This window comes from Salvelinus fontinalis, chromosome 13, assembly GCF_029448725.1.
Source record: "Salvelinus fontinalis isolate EN_2023a chromosome 13, ASM2944872v1, whole genome shotgun sequence".
Taxonomy (NCBI): domain Eukaryota; kingdom Metazoa; phylum Chordata; class Actinopteri; order Salmoniformes; family Salmonidae; genus Salvelinus; species Salvelinus fontinalis.
In genome coordinates this window covers 35732714-35739325 of record NC_074677.1, presented here as the reverse complement: position 1 = coordinate 35739325, position 6612 = coordinate 35732714, and the positions used below count along the sequence as shown (strand labels likewise).

General features: G+C 40.2%; 1 protein-coding gene across 1 annotated transcript in view; it reads left to right on the top strand.

The window, feature by feature from the left end:
• Window positions 1-3882: 3882 nt before the first annotated feature.
• Window positions 3883-6612, top strand: part of LOC129868538 (unconventional myosin-Ic-like) — a 53261-nt gene continuing 50531 nt past the window's right edge. Inside the window, exon 1 of the mRNA XM_055942624.1 lies at window positions 3883-4197. The gene's annotated coding sequence lies outside the window, so the exon portion shown is untranslated. The remainder of the gene's footprint in view (window positions 4198-6612) is intronic.

Sequence of the window (6612 nt, the reverse complement as noted above, 5' to 3'; positions counted from 1 at the left end):
TACATGGCTAGAAGGCTACAAGACAAACAATGACCCTAAGATCATCGCTAGGTATTTCATGGATGCTGTGAGTGACAGTAACGGGATGCCCCCATAGATTGAGGCTTGATCATGGAACTGAAAATACCCATATTGCAGAGATGCAAAAATGTCTGCGTCACTCTGTGGATGAGGCTGGAACAGACTGTGTCACTTTGGGCCCAGCACTGGAAATCAAAGAATTGAGCGTTTATGGCTCACTCTGAGAAGCAAATGTTGCTAGTTTTGGATGGACCATTTTGACCAGCTTAGAGGAGATCGGCACTTTGCACACATTTTCCTAGACACATTTCTGATCCAGTTTTGAGTAGTCTGATTTAGTACCCATGTCATTGTACTGTGTGTATTCCAGTACATGTGCAAATTAACTTAATTTGAGTATGCTTTATAACCCTATGAATTTCCAACTTTATGTACAGTATCAATAACATTGTCTCCTGGTAAGCAACTTTTTAAGCCTCTCTTCAGCTATGTGTCAAATCAGTGTCAACTAATGTGCAAGTTCAGTGGAATCCCACATTATTTCCTCTGTCTAGGAGGAGCTGGATTAAGTGGTTTATGCATGGAGCAACCACTGAATAAGGCCATCCCACAACACTCTGGCTCCCAATGGTCGGCCAATAATGATGTATGCGTTCCCCAACCTGTACGGAGCCCAGAACTACTTACAACCTGTGGACCGTAGGGAAGCTGATACTTGTCGTGAGGACTGTGCTTTTAAAGACCTCACTTGTAATGAGGATGTGTTTCACCTTTGTGTTGAACTCATGGCAGAACACCACCTTATAATGTCTGATGATCTGTATGTATGAAATTATAGACTTCATCAAATGATCCTTGATGGACTGGGTGTTGAGGATTATAGCTTCTTCTCTCACTTAAAGGGCCAATCTGCAGTTGCTACATACATTTTTTTTACTTATAAATTAATGATAGGAATAGGAATATAAATTAATGATAGGATACCTAGTCAGTTGTACAACTGAAATGTGTTTTCCGCATTTAATCCAACCCCTCAACATCCAGGGAACAGTGGGTTAATGCCTTGCTCAGGGTCAGAATGACTACTTTCTACCTTGTCAGCTCGGGGATTCGATCCAGCAACCTTTCCCATACTGGGCCAACACTCTAACCACTAGGCTACCTGCCGATACTGTACGTACCCATTGAATCGTGAAGAATAGGCTATAATATATCTAGATTTGACCAGGAAACATACAACTACCTTTGTTCTAACAGAGGTATTATCCAAATTGGTTTTCATCAAGGATCTCTCTGTACTTTGCTCTGTTCATCTTTCCCTCGATCCTGACTAGTCTCTCTTGGTTTCATCAGACCAGAGAATCTTGTTTCTCATGATCTGAGAGTCTTTTATGTGCCTTTTGGCAAACTCCAAGCAGGTGCCTTTTGGCAAACTGGAGCTCTGTCAGAGTGACCATCAGGTTCTTAGTCACCTACCTGACCAAGGCCCTTCTCCCTCGATTGCTCAGTTTGGCCGGGCGAACAGCTCTAGGAAGGGACTTGGTGGTTCCAAACTTCTTCCATTTAAAAAAAATGTTGGTACCCTTCCCCAGATCTGTGCCTCGACATAATCATGTCTCTGAGCTCTACGGACACTTCCTTCAACCTCATTTCTTGGTTTTTGCTCTGACGTGCACTGTCAACTGTGGGACCTTATATAGACAGGTCTATGCCTTTCGAAATCATGTCCAATCAATTGAATTTACCACAGGTAGACTCCAAACAAGTTGTAGAAACATCTCAAGGATGATCAACGGAAACAGGATGCACCTGAGCTCAATTTTGAGTCTCATAGCAAAGAGTCTGAATACCAATGTAAAAAAGGTATTTATGTTTTTTTATTTGAATAAATTCACAAACATTTCAAAAATTGTTTCCGCTTTGTCATTATGGGGTATTGTGTGTACATTGGGAAGGAAAATTATTTATTTAATCCATAATCTGAATGAACTGTATATCGCTGGATGTCCTTTCCTGTGTGTCATGGTAGTTGGAAAAAACATGGAATTCTTCACTTTTCTTCCCGTTGGCTGTAGGTCTTCCTAAGCACCACAGATCTCTGTCATCTCCTGTTTCAGTGGATAGAGTGTAGTCGCCAACTGCTCTATGATGTATGCTGGCTCTTGAATCAGAGTTTTGTGCAACAACTCCTCTTCCAGGTTGTCTGCTTTTGCCTTCTTTTGCCAGCTGTTAACATCCAGGATATCTGTCAACGCCTCTGGATCTACACTGCTGAAATCCGACCGACAGACCTCTAAGGTCAAGTGCTTCTTTTCGGTTATGTACTTCAAGAAGTTATCCAGAAGCTGTTTGTTCCAATATTGCTGGAGCCACTTTCAAAAGTAGGTATCGCTCCTTTTTCCATCCTACTGCAATAATGTGGCCTACACTTTGCCACTCCTTTTCCCCAAAGTCGTATCGATGAAATGGCAACTTGAATGCACTACCCATGGTACACTGGTGGTAAAACTCCCAGAACTCAGATAAACAGTCCCCCAGAACTCCGCCCTCATCAGTGGCCTGTTCGTACTTTCCATCAGGAAGACTGAGTTTGATCTGAACATCAGCTTCAAGTGGTGTCATCACAGAAATGGTGGATCAGTTCCTTAAGTACTTTGTTCTCAATGGACAACTAGGGTTCTACTCTTTGCTGCATTGGTGGTAGGGTGTTTCATTGTCATGAGCAGCAACATTTGCTTCTTCTCTTTCATTAGTTTAATTTGCCTCTTCACATACTTTTGTTGTCAGGTAGAACCTCATTATATTACCCTTTGTGATTTAATATTTTTTGTACATTTGAATGCTCTTTGTATCAGTCAGATCAAAGTCTTAGGTTTTTCCATGATAATGTTCTACATTTGGAAAATATAAATTCTCTGCCATTTTTTTTTTGTTATTTTTTTCTACTGTCCTTGGGGACATCACATTTGCGGGTCCCCCCACCTCACCTGGCAATGACTTGCACAAAAGTTTACTTCTTCCTCTGATACATAATCCACCCCACTTACATTTTTCTGTTGTTCTGCAGAGCATTTCTTGATTTTGTCTCCCCACATGAGCCTGCTTCCTGCGGCGATTGATCTGTTGACTGATCTGTTGACTGATTGCTCTGTTTGACTGATGGCTCTGTCAAACAGTTTTGCTTTCATTTCAAAGGGCATTTTGTCTTCTGCCTGCAGTATGTGAGAATGGCAAGGCCATCCTCATAGGATGGTAGGTAGGTGCGCAGCTGCTCATCACTCATGTGTGGAAGCACACTATCATCAATCTAATGCAGGAAAGAAAATAACTCTTCCTGAACTCTTCATGTGATAAGGATCAGCACTGCTGCTCACAATAGCTTGATTACAGGTAAACAACACTATCTTGATTTAACCTACACTTTTGCACCTTCTCCATCTTTCTTACAGTATCCCCCGGAACTTTCATGCCTCATAGGAAACTATAAAAGTCATCCATCCTGCACACACACACACATTTGACATGAACACTTCAACTGATGATTTCGTCAAAATGATACAATTACCTTAATTAACAACCTTTCTCTATAGTCCAATACATTGAATCCAACACACAGCAAACCACTCCATAACAGTTATATCTTAAAGTGAAACAATAGGCCTACATTTTAACATTGTCTAAAAAATAATATTTCCTATCCAAATAAAAATGCTTTGTCATTAAGTTATTATTTTCTACAATGTACGCATCTTGGGGGTTTCTATTATTGTGATTACATTTTATAGGCTATTGCTGCCCCCTGGTGTAGCCCACTGTTGTGTACTTGTAGGCCTATTTGTAAATAAAGTTTTTACAAGTCTATATGCATGGGGCCAGTGCTACTACAATGCAAGTAACAATTTAGTTCGAAGACAGGTCGAATATATGCAATATATACATTTTAAATTCCGTCAGAGCTGCACACACCACACCAAAATTATATATTTGATCATTGATGACGTACTTCCAAAACTATTTGCGCACGGGGAGGCAATAGAAGCACTGGAACGAGAGGACAGAACACCATGGTTACGGTTCTTCTGCCACTTTTCTAATGGGCTAGCTAGTTTGAGAGGATTACGGAGCTCGTGTGATTGCATAAATAACGGGAACATTAACTAAAGATACAACTTCAAGGTAAGATTTAATTCCAGCATTTTCTTCTTTGGCTAAAGCATTGCTTCAATTAGATGAAATATTACATTTATAGTGAAGGCAACAGGCTACTCAAAGGAGGACCTCGTCATAATCCAGCGGATAAAAACACGATAGATACCGATAAATTCCACTTTATGATACAAGTATCAAACTTGGTACAATAATACTAGCCTGGATACAAGTCTCTTTAGTTAGTCCACTCCCTGTGCTCCATGTACCAAAGAGATGGGCCTTTCTGCCATCTTCAAATATGAACATTCTATCATTAATGAGCTCTAGAACAGAAGATTTGATGCTGATTCGATCACCTTCACAGATATCCTCCAATCACAACGATTATGCAAATATTTGAACTATCACTTTTTTCTCCACAGAACATGGCACAGAGAACAATGAGACAGATATTTCACCGGATGTATAAATGTGAAGCATCCGGTTGACAGTTTCACTCACTACCAAATATGGTAGTGAGAGGAAGCCCAGTGGCCGGCAGGGAGAGACGATGGAACAAAATGGATTTTGGCCCACATGCTGCGAATTTACTCATCGATAAAACATTTGATCTTAATTCCGTTTTCTGTCCCCAAAACTATAATATATTATGAACAGAGTGGACTTAGTTTTTTTGTATACTTTTTTTGTAAACTACCATTTGCCAAAGTTTTAAAAAAGTGCGTTGTTTAGAAGGCGTACAAAGGCGAATTGAGCACACCGCACTTTACAGAGTAGGCGTCCCCTAACGGAAATATTCAAATTATTGCTAGAATGGCCAATAGGATCTCGCTAGCTCGTGCTTGGCTCTTCCCACCTCCTTGCTTGTTCTGCCCACTATGGCTCATTTGTTCCCATTTGAAATGACAGGTTGTGGTCTATTTTGGTTTAGTTATAAAAAATCTTTGATGATGGTATCCGGTTACTAAGCAACTGTTTTTTGTTTGACGAACTGTTTTAGTCTGGACAAAATTTTTATTGATGGGGTTACATGTTTAATAATGGGTTACCTGTTTCTCTGCTGGTATTGTATTTCACCTAAAGTGACGTGTACAGGGCAGGTTTCCTGTCACGTTTCTTAAAATTGAAACTAAACAGAATATGTAAGGGATAATCAACGAGAGGCAATGGAAAATAATGAATGACACGGAGTTGCATTATTTTCCAGCAAACGCATATAAGCTCTGAGTTGATTATCCCTTTTTATATTATCGCTATAATTTAACACATTTGACGCAAAGAAATGTGTTCATTTGCAGGTAAAAATGTGTTAAATATCCACTGAAGTAGGTAGCAAGTTAACTAGATAGGTACAGTAGTAGCCTTGGTAACCAAACAAACATAATTGCTAGTTTAGCTATCCAAACCATCAGTCATAGCTTGCTATTATGAAAATCGAATTCAACAATGCAATTAATGTTTTCAATTCGACTTTTGCTTTCAAAAGCAGATCAAACATAGAGCATGTAAGAATGAACTATACAGGGATGCAAACTAGTCACCTTTCGCCAAATTCACTGTTTTTAATCCAGAATAGGTCAGCTACGTGATTCGTGTAGATCCGATAAAAAAATCAATGTTGGGGGGCTCTAATATGCGCGTTTGGGTCACTAATGGCTGTAAGCGAACCAGTGATGCGTGTTTTGAGCAATACTGTCTGTATCCAAGGCTCGAGCCTGGGCTCAGCCAGTCGATCACATAACAGAATGCAGCACGCGACTGAAAGAAGAGACAACCAGCTAGCTTAATTACAGCATCAGAACGCGCTCTGGAAAGACAGCGGAGAGTGGAAAGGCAGTTTGCCAGTTACAACACACTAGCGCGTCACCTGATCAACAACGAAGAGGTAGGTGAGAAGCCTGGAGATGGAGGTGAGAAGGTGATGAAGCGTACTTCATGAGCTGTAACCGAAAAACAACTGGCATTTGGAAAGTTTGAGGTTAGGGAGCAAATGTGGCGAAACAATACTTGTTAGCATTGTTAAGTATCTTGCTACAGTACCTGGATCAAATTCTCCACTAGCTAGCAAATGTTGAGCAACTTTAGCTAACTTAGCTGATCAAATAATTTAGTTTATAATGTGAAAATTTGATAAATTAACGTTTCAACATCAGATGAGGTAACGTTAACTCGAGGAACCAATTAGCTACAGTATTAACTGGTATACGACTCGTTGCCGTTCCTCAAGCTATAACGTTAATTGCTCACTGGACTCTGGAAATCTGTGTTAACGTAGTTAATTAGTTAGCTATCTATGAACTAATGTTTTCCATCTATGTGGTTCATTTCAGAATGAGAGGATTAGGTGAAAATGAGGCTTTGCTTGTTTAACAAGTGGATTCAGGTATCAAGTGTAGCTGGAGCTGGGCCTGGCTTAAGCTGGATGCCAGTAGAGGTGAAAAG